Source organism: Musca domestica, unplaced genomic scaffold (assembly GCF_030504385.1).
Source record: "Musca domestica strain aabys unplaced genomic scaffold, Musca_domestica.polishedcontigs.V.1.1 18, whole genome shotgun sequence".
NCBI lineage: Eukaryota > Metazoa > Arthropoda > Insecta > Diptera > Muscidae > Musca > Musca domestica.
In genome coordinates this window covers 2579629-2590522 of record NW_026712238.1, presented here as the reverse complement: position 1 = coordinate 2590522, position 10894 = coordinate 2579629, and the positions used below count along the sequence as shown (strand labels likewise).

Sequence of the window (10894 nt, the reverse complement as noted above, 5' to 3'; positions counted from 1 at the left end):
TAGCTCCACCACAAACGGTCAAAATTTGGAATAATTATAACTCATATAAAAGGCGATTGCCTTCAAATTACGAACATCACAATATTTTTATTAACCCAGGTTGTGGTGTGAAAATGGGATACATTGGTTCACTCCTTCTGGTACGTCCCCCCACAAAGGGTTAAAATTTTGAATATTTATGAAGCTCATAAAACACGAAATCAACATCCGATTCCATTCAGGCACATCTCAATTTTTTCCATCAACAAAAGATCTATTATAAAGATGTTAGAGATCGAACCATTTCTTCTGGTACCTCCCCACATAGGGTTCAAGATTTTGAAAAACAAAACGCTCAAATAAAGCGAAATAAGCATCCAACTCTCTTAAAATTTCACACAACCAGAAAACTGAGATGAATATGGAGTTTATGATTTCGCATAATATTGTTATATTTACGAAATGCAAAACAATTCGGTTGAATAATGTCGCTAATATCATCAAAACATCGAAAGAAGGGAGATACCGTTATATTCGGGGTATACGAAGACGTGGACCAGCATAAACAACATTCTGTCATAGGTTTCAGTATCCATTACGAACTTTAAATACGAAATGTGCAATAATTCTGGTGAATAACACCGCTAAAATCATAAAAAATTTCGAATATTTGGAGGTATCGTGTTTTGGTGGCTATACGAATACGTGAACCTGCATACGCAAATTTTTCGTCAAAGGCGGTGGTACATATTAGGAACATTACATAAGAATTTGTAATAATTTCGGTCTATATTGTCCCTAATACCATAAAATACAGGTTATTGGGATGTACCATTACAAAGGCACTATACGACAATGTGGACCTGTGTAAGTAGTTTTTTCACCTTTTTTCACGAAAAAGTGGAGCGATTTGACCCATTTACAAACTTAACCAGCGTAGTGGCGAAATACACATGTGTGCAAAATTCTAGCATTCTACCTCAAATCGTTCTAAAGATAGCGTGATTATAGACAGACAGGCGGACAACTCCAAATCGATTATTCTTTATACTTCGTTGGATCTAACAAGAGTATTTCGAGAAGTTACAAACGGAATGACAAAGTTAATGTATCCTACACAATATGGTGGTACAAAATGAAGTGTTGTGGCTGAAAAAATAATTACTTTAAAAGTCGTTAAATACACTGAATACTGCTTATTAGAATTCTATTAATATGTTATAAATATTCCTATAATTTATTTTTAATTTTTTTTCACTCTAGATCGTAGATTTCCCACTGTGGAATATTGCCACATTATATTCTAATTTAATACGAAGCAAGAATATAGCATATACACTTTATGGAATGCCCAACGAATACATCAAACCATTATAAGTGGAAAGAAAAATTCTTGTCAAAAACGCTGAAACAGCAACACTGTTTACACTCACTCAATGATCATTAACTCTCTGTGAGAGTTCAACATCAACAGGTAAGCAAAGAGCGTATGCGAGAGTTTTGTTGTACGAAACAATATCACTTGCTCTCCCCATGTTTTGTTTTGGCGTGTGTGTGCATGTGTTCGGTAGACACGTTTGAGACGATGGAATGGAGTGCTGCTGCATGGGTATTTCTTGTTTTAGTTTGGGGTCTTTAATTTAGTTTGAGTTTTGCTTGCGTTTAACGATGAGATAGATATGTGAGCGGGTAATGTGATTGTGTACATTTTAATGTTTTGAGTCTTCACTTTGTTGAGATGTGTTTATTAATGCAAACTACTTTAAATTGTGTGAAATCAATGTTATTTTGTTAAGAAAATAATATTTTATTGATATTGAAAGAAAGAAATAAATAACAACAGGTGTATTGAGTGAAAGAAAGCAAGAATTGATTTGAATAAAGAGGGAAATAGCTGCGTTACGTTTGCGTTTAGTGGATTACGCGTTTTCTTGGTTTTGTGTTGTGTTTTGTTATTCAAATTGGCGGAGCTTCTGTGAGTTTTTGTAAGCCTGCCCTCCGTATGCCCGTTTAAGAAGAATGTCTAATAATAGCTGGAGAGTGTTGTGTGGCCAAATTTAACATTAATAGTGTTTTGAAGCTAATGAAAACCAATTTGGAAATTACAACCAAAAATAAATATCTACAACATTTAATTACTTTTAAAGTATATTTATGACAAATGAAAGTGAATTTGAGGAAATAACAAAAAAAGTAGAAATCTTTTGATCAAAAAGCAATAATAGAGAGAGAGAGAGAGAGTGAGAAAGAAAGAAAGAGTGCAATTTTGAAAACCTTACTCAAATGTGAAGAAAGCAAAGTGAATATCAAATAATCGATTACCTCGCGGAGTGCGTCTTCAAAGAAAACAAAGAACCAAACAGATATCCGTCCGACCTGCCAGCCATCGATCAATTCAATCAATCTGCTTCACGACACAACCTAGCCAGTCGGCCACTTGTTATCATATTTGGTGCGTGTGGTGTGTCACTGCTTTCGTATTTATAAATGTAAACAAAACGAAACAAGAAAAATCAATATCAAGCATTACTCGATTGGGTAGCCCCCAAATCTCCCCCATCTCCCCTTCTACATTGGATTGGTGTATGGGTATCATTTATTTAGTAGAGTTGAATTTTATTGTGTTGCATGGTGTGTGGACTCCTCTTGTTCTTTATCTTCGACTGATAATCTCATCCCGTTTTGTTTTGTGATAATGAAACAGTAATAATAGCAGGAAAAAAAAGAAAAGAAAACGAAAGAAAGAAACCCAAAAAACAAGTTCTGGTGTTATTTGTTTTAAATGCATAGAGTGGATGTGCCTTAAATTTGCCATAATTTTTTTAATGTCGAAAAATAAATGAAAAAAAACGTAATCGATTAGAACAAAAACAAACACAACAAATCGCAGCATAACAAAATCAACCTTGGTTTCGAAGAACAAGCATTTTTGTGACAACTTAATACCGGGCAAATACCTCTCACCCCAGCCATCGATCTTTGGACATATCAACAGTGTTGCAGGCTTAAAGGATTAATTTTTCAAAATAAAGCATTGAAACAGCCAGCCATTCTGGCGACCGCCAACTCTGCCCAATCTATATACAAAATAATAGGTGAGTACTTTTTTTCCAATTTCGTATTTAATAAAATTTAAACCCTCAACCAGCTGTTGTTTTATTTCCACAAAAACGCACGCACACACATACTAACTTCCCCTATCTCTATTTTTTTTTCTTTCTCCCAACTGGCATTGATTTACAAGTGTGCGTGTATGTGTGTGCATGCTTGTTTTGTTGTATCGCGTCAGTTTGTTTATACAGGTACTATATATTTCACTTGTAGGTCACCTCCCATCGTTAAATCCACAACCATGGGAATTTGTTGCGGTAATCCTCCGGTATTAGTAAAACACGGCCAGCAAAGATAGACAAGTTCATATTTCAAACAGAAATTCATAGAATAAATGTGGTTGCTCGAAAAAAAAAACAACAAAATAAATAAAACAAAATCTCACGGTTTTATTGTTATTAGGAGCTGCGGGTTTTAGTTAAGTTGTAGCAAATAGGTTTCATGACAGTTATTGAGAAGGGCATTTGTAATTCAATGAATTGTTGTTGAAATCAATGTTAATGAAGGTATTATATAAAATCGGAAAGAAAGTTTTCTCGTAACATTATGGGAAAAAATCCAAATGCATTGTTAGAATAATTCAAATGAGTCTTCAGGAATCATGGACTAATACGTTGGCCATTTGAAAAGTTAATTTTTGGGAAATTTAGTTCGCATATCAAAAACAATCTACATCTTCCCATTCTAGACGCCAACAGTAATCCAAAATGAGTACTATTTAGTAATTTTCGAATAATTATGGTTCACCACCACCACCACCAGATACCAACCAATAAACAATTTAGTGCCATTAATACTTTAATAAGAAATTTTTAACTCGATCTAAGAGCTTGCCCTAAAACCTACTGAAAGCTTGATGGGTACGGCTTTCAAAATATTTAATTTGACTCCGAAGTAAGTTTACAGGAGTCTATAAGGACTCCTTTACAGGAGTCCATCAAGACTCCTTTACAGGAGTCTATAAGGACTGCTTTACAGAAGTCTATCTAGACTCTTTTACAGGAGTCTATAAAGACTCCTTTATAGCAGTCTATAAAGACTCCTTTACAGGAGTTAGTGGGTTTTTCCGACAGATATATACCCCCAGCCTTAAGTTCAAACTGTTAACCCTTTACGGGAAGGTTCTGAAGCAGTTGGCCAATATCGACCAATTCGTATGTAACCTAAGACTAATATAACTAATATAACATGTCCATGACTATATCGACTACTTCCTATACTTTATATGAGATATGTCAAATTTTTGGAAAATGAGGATTTATGCGTGAGGTTCCAGATATGGTGGATCGAAGTATTCCATTTTCATACCTCATCTAATACCGATAAAAATATTAATGTGTGCAAAATTTGAAGGAAATCAAATATTTATATCTACTTCTATGCGAAATCATAAATTCCGATATTCATATACATTATATATTCATATCAGATTTCTGGTTAAGAGAAATATTTAGACATAGAAAGTTGTAAATAATCACCGACTTCTTTTGCAAGTTATGACAGATATAAGCATTGGAAATTGTGACCTTTTGTGGGTGAGGTACCAAAAGGAATAGTCCGATCTCTACCTATAACTGATCTCTATCTTTACAACAGATCAACTTTTTTTTATCAACTTTTGTTGATAAAAAAATATTAGGACGTGCCAACTCTGAGTTGAATTGGATTTTAAGTTCGTGTTTTATGAGCTTCATGTGTGTGTGTGAAATTTCAAGAGGGTGGTTATTTAAAACTTTGACCCTTTGTGGGGGAGGTACCAGAAGGAATGATTCGATCTCTACCTATAACTGATCTCTATATTTATAACAGATCTTTTGTTGATGAAAATATTAAGATGTGTCAACTCTGAATGGAATCGGATTTTAATTTCACGTTTTATGAGCTTCATGGATATTCAAAATTTTGACCCTTTGTGGGGAAGGTGTAAGAGAAAGTGGACCGATATATTCCATTTTCACACCAGATCTTTGGATAATAAAGATATTGTGATGTGTGTAGTTTGGAGACAATCAGATTCTTACATCACATTTTATAAGATTTATAATTGTTCAACATTTTAACCCTTTGTGGGGGAGGTACTTGATGGAGTTGACCGGGATTATCCATTTTCGCACATGAACTAGAACTGACGTAAATATTAGGATTTGCAAAGTTGGAGCAAAATCGGATTATATCTCTATATTTACAGTAAATTATTTTCTTTGAAAATGTTTACATTTGTCTAAGTTTGATAATAATATTACGATGTACCAAGTTTAGATCAAATTGGATACTCCCTTCGAGAGTCATCGTGCGCACCAGCCAGACATTGATGGACGGAAATCGCTAGGTCGAATGCAAATGTCCTGAAATGGATTTGGTCCAAAGAGACCTAGTGTCTACAACCATTATTTCGATGAGGCACGTTTTGGCCGTATCAAATGATATAAACCGTCTTTAGCGATATGACTGAGGGTATAAAAATACAAATGCCTCATTGTTTCAGTAAGTATTGGACTTCTGTTTGTCCGGAACCCTATGCAAATTCTTTTTGAGAGACAACATCAACATAATTTATATCGTAGAAATGATCATTAAAGAACCAATGAAGTACGAGGTGGCGGAAAATTCAATAAATTTTACGATTGGCCTCTAATGTCTTATTTACCATTGCGCCACCTTGTACATGCATATATCCTTGACAGACATTCCGATGTAAGTAAAAAGTTATTCTGTTAGAAGGATCACTTTTGCGCCATTTTGTATATATATTCTTGAACAGCGCAAAATTCTATTTTCATTTAGGCATGTCCGACCGTCAGTGTATTGTAATTACGAAGATGGGTTATATGGGTCCACGTTTTCGTATAGCCCCCATATTATTGGAAACCAATCCCTTTCACAGACAGACTTCTGTATAGGTTTCCCTTTTTATACCCTCCGCCATTCTATGGAGGGAATATTAGCTTTGTCATCCCGTTTGTAACTCATCGAAATAATCATTTTAGACCCAACAAAGTACATAAAATTCTAAGACGATCTAGCGAGGTCCGTCTGTCTGTGCGTTTTTTTTTTGTTGTAATCATGCTACCTTTCGAACGAATTGAGATAGAAGATTAACATTTTGCAAACATGTATAGTTCTTAATGTTCTTAAATGGTCCATGTTTTCGTATAGGTCCCATATAACGGTACCTCCCGATAACTGGAATTATTTCAAATTTCGTATTTGAAGTTCGCAAGAGGTGCTACAGCCTATGACAAAAAATATCGATGTTCGATATTTCAATGATTTAGAACTGTTTCAAATTTGGCATTTGAAGTTTGCAATGGGTACTATAGCATATGACAAAAAAAGTCGTAAGCAGGTCCACGTCTTCGTATATTCCCCGTATAACGGTTTTCAACTAAGTGGTAGTTTTCCGAATTTTTTTTTGAAAATTTTCAAGTTCCTTCCAAATGCTTGCTGTAATATAATGTAATTGTCTGGAATTTGAAATGGAACAAAAAATAAATAACTACTTAAATCCACATTTACGTAATGGCTTCATATTTGGTATTTTGATTATTTTGTGTCTCTTTTAATTGAAATTTCTAAAAGTTAGTGTTTGAAGTTCTTAATAGTTTTAATTGGTTTCAAAAATACCATACATTTACTATATACAAAAGCTTTTTCAAACAAGAATCATTTTGCAATTATAGATCTGTGGGGATATATTTTCTAGATTTGTGACACTTACAGCATTACGTTGAAATACCTAGATTGGAAAAATTGATTTTCCTCAGCCTCGCCGAAATTAACTGCTCTTTCACTTGTTTTTTTTTTGTAATAGTCAGACTTAAAGGTTGGGCCAGGATAAAGAACTCTAAAAATGACACAATTCCATTTTAACATATTTTTTATAGACAATAAGTTTAAACGAAATGTCAATCCATCCAATTAAAAAAGCCACAACAATTTACCCATGTATAGGTACTAGAAATACTAGGAAAACCACCTGTCAGCCGAGCTATGTACCTGCCTATTTAAAAGCCATTGATTGATTCAATATCATCATACATTACCGAGAAAAAGCATTTTATTTAACTTTTGATACCCTCTGCCTTTTTATTTCATGGAAGAACATCAGTATCGTTGGGTGTTTTCCTCCGATTTACAACAAACCGTCAGACAGGCAGTCAAACAGCTAACGGCTTACACCAAAACCTATAAAAAATAATAAACAGAATTCAAAGTGGTAAAGTGGCAGGCACTTGTCGCTTGTCGGTAGTTATGATTGTGTGGAGTTGAGTTGATTTTCAAGAAGAATCTGGCTCGTAAAGAGCTTGGAAAAGCGAACATAAAACCAACAATGAATATAGCACGGCATTTTGTTGTTGTTTTCTTTTTATTGCGTCAAGCATGAGTTGTGCATAATAAATGACTACAATGAAAAATCCTTTTGCAAAGTTGATTCAAAGAAATTGAAAGAAAGAGAGAGCGACAGAATCAACGACGTCCACGAAGACGTTGAAGAAGAAGAAGAACTTTCAACTGCATTTTAATCCATGTTTGAAATTTTATAGATAGATTTTTCGTTGTATTTCTTATTTTATGATTATGGCCTAAGAAGACAAGGGGCACAGACAATGTTCAACCACATGCATGTACTGAAATGGCCAGAGAGACGGACGGACGGACAGACGTACTCATGGACAATGACAGAGTCGAGAGACAACAGTTGTGTGTTTACCCACAGGTATTAGACATAAAACAACTGTAAGAACAATAATTTCCATTGGCCTCTTAAATTTGATGAGTACCGACTGGATTTAGATGTTTGTGTGACTGCCAGTGTGTCTGTTGGCCCGTCTACAATTTCATATTTTCATTCAATACCGAATCCCATTCTCCGTTTGTTGTTTGTCGGTAGGCAATATTAAGATTGCGATTTTTAAGATGCGATTACAAAATTTTATCGTTAACGAGAAGAGGATTCTTTAACCAGACTTGTTGTGTCTTGTGTTCCACGAAAACTGGTTATTATTGTCTGTTTTGTTGGTGTGCCTTGGATTTCTTTTTTAATGTGCTTTCATCTTCTTTATGTTCTTCCAGACACACTGGGATGATAATGAGGAAATAAAGGAACATTGCTTAGGTTATCTTATGTTATTGTGGTACGGAATTGAACTCATATTAAAGTAGGTTGCCATTATCGACAGAAAATATTAGGAAACTTGTAACAATTCCAGTCAATCCTTTTGAATTCGATGAAGAATTTTCACATCTTCCGCCAAAGGGGCATTTTTGTTTGATTTTTGTGGTAAATAACGTTGAGACGTAAAATTCGCAAATAATATAAATGGTTCCGGGAGAATATACAGACTGAGATCAAAAAACTGCAACAACGTCAAACGCCATAATTTTTAAATTTTATTGAATAAAAGCAAAAAATGTCGGAAATAGCATCAAATTTTAGAGAAATTTAGAATTGGTCACCTTTGGCATGAATTATGGCCTTCAAACGGCCAATGAAATCGTCACAAGCTGCCCGAATGCTGTTCCGCGGTATTTTGGCCCATTCCCGGTGAAGTGCTTGCTTGAGGTGATCGATACTTTGGTATTTTTAGTGGCAACCTTGCTTTCCAAAATACTTTAGACACAATAGTCCAACGGATTGGTATCCGGAGATTTTGGTGGCTATTGTGAGCTAGAAATGAAGCGATAAATCTCAATTTGTAACCATTCTTGGGTGGCGCGTGCTGAGTCCGGTTGGAATGTCCAAGGTCTGCGGCCAAAATGTTTGCGTGCCCAAGGCTTAAATACACCCTCCAGAATATTTTCGCGATAATATTCGGTATTTACTCTGATGCCACGGTCGATTAATACGAGCGGAGAGCGACCATCGGTCCACACCAGCACCATGGTCGGCGCTTGAATTCTGGTTGCCAGGTGGTGGCAAGTTAACACGATCATTATGTTTGTTTACAAACTGCTGGACAACGAATGTTTTCTTATCGGAGAAACCCAAATTCGGCAGTTCGCCACTTTCGGTCAAGCGAAGCAACTCTTTAGCTCTTTCGAGTCTATTTTCTATCGGTTGCGGTGTAAGTTCTTGCACTTTTTGGAATTTCAATGGCCCAAGCTCATTTTTCAATATTTGCCGAATGGAATATTGCGATATTTTCAGCACACGAGCCATTTTTCGGCCACTGCGACCACTTTCGGCCAAGCGAAGTAACTCTTTAGCTCTTTTGGGTCTATATTTTTCCGTTGCTGTGGAAGTTCTTGCACTTTTTTGAATTTCAATGGTTTTACCCCGAGCTCGTTTTTCAATATTTGCCAAATGGAATATTGCGATATGTTCAGCTCACGAGCAATTTTTCGGCCATTGCTACGCGGGTTTCGATCAAGTCGCTTCTTTACTTTTCCAATCATTTCTGCTGATGTTGCTGTTTTCTTCCGTCCACTGCCTTGACGTCGGGCTACGCTACCACTATCACGGTAACGAGCGAACGTAAGAGACTCAAAAGATTTATTCACATTTAAATGCTGGAGTGCTCTAACGATAGCCACTTGTGATTTTCCAGCCAAATATTAAGAAATCACACTATCACGCTTGAATTCCATCACGAATAACTTTTCTTCTGGAAAATTCTCACCAAAATGCCTTCGCACGCTTGCAAACAATATAATGAGCTGTCACTGGAATAATTTTAACAGCTGTCGGAAGAGTGGCTTAGAAATGGCAGCAGTTTGCAGTTTTTTACCTCGGAATTACATATTTTTTTATCACATATCTTGTAAACATTTGACAACTATTCGAAGACATTAAAATTAAGCATTTCACATTTTACATCAATAGCGATTTTAATATTCATTGACGTATCAGTTTTTTTTTTTGAGTTCACATGTTCATATGTTATATTTCACCCACACCTACTCGCAGACTCTTCATAAAACATACGCTGGCCTCCGACAAAAATCTATAACACCCTTTTGACAGCAGCGAAAACTATCATAAAAATGAATCATTTGTTGTTTTTTTATCTATCTGTCATCACCATATGTGTGGGTGTCTCTTTTTTGACAATCTAGTTTTGTCATATCATTAGTTCGATAGACAACTTTGTAGTTGGCCCAAATACGATTTATGACAAATTTATAAAATTTTTATGAGATACTTAAAAACGAAAACATGGGAGGATATTATGACCTTAACGTGACCTGAATTGTCTTTCATTGAAATGGGTTGGATGTACGAAAATTTTAAATAAAAAATTGTTTCCTTATAAAATTTTTGATTCGTCATGGTTTCATATTATAAAAGTTTTCATTTAAAATTATAACTTAATTTGTATGGAAATTTTCTTGTTTTGTGAGTATAACACACAACCAGTTGATATTTTTTTCCAACTTGTAAAATGTGTCTTATGGAAATTACAGACCCTATGAATCTTTGGACGAAATTCGTACCAAAAAATTAGGTTTGATGTCATATTTGTCCGTCTGCGTGTCCGTACGATAAGCCTCGAAGTGAGTATCCGATTTAAACCAAACTTTGATATCGTAAAATGTTCTCTATTCATCCAATTATTCTAGTATATCCCGAACACAAATTCAATATTTTCAAGTATTTTTTTATATGAAGCGTAGACTTACGACAGGTTCGAAAATGGTAAATATCGGTTCACTCTTTCTTGTATTTCTCTTACAAAGGCTCAACACTTGTAACTATCGTAACTGCCAAAAATGCATATCCAATGGTCCCGGTTTGACAAATGCCAATATTACTTCCGACGCTGAATCTGGTATGAGAGGGGTATGTTGGTCCACTACTTCAGAT

General features: G+C 35.2%; 1 protein-coding gene across 2 annotated transcripts in view; it reads left to right on the top strand.

The window, feature by feature from the left end:
* The first annotated feature begins 2214 nt into the window (after positions 1–2214).
* LOC101889053 (myb-like protein Q) overlaps positions 2215–10894 on the top strand; it is a 283906-nt gene continuing 275226 nt past the window's right edge. Inside the window, exon 1 of one of the 2 annotated variants that reach the window (XM_005179993.4) lies at positions 2215–3074. The gene's annotated coding sequence lies outside the window, so the exon portion shown is untranslated. The remainder of the gene's footprint in view (positions 3075–10894) is intronic. The other variant, XM_005179994.4, reaches the window with a different exon arrangement.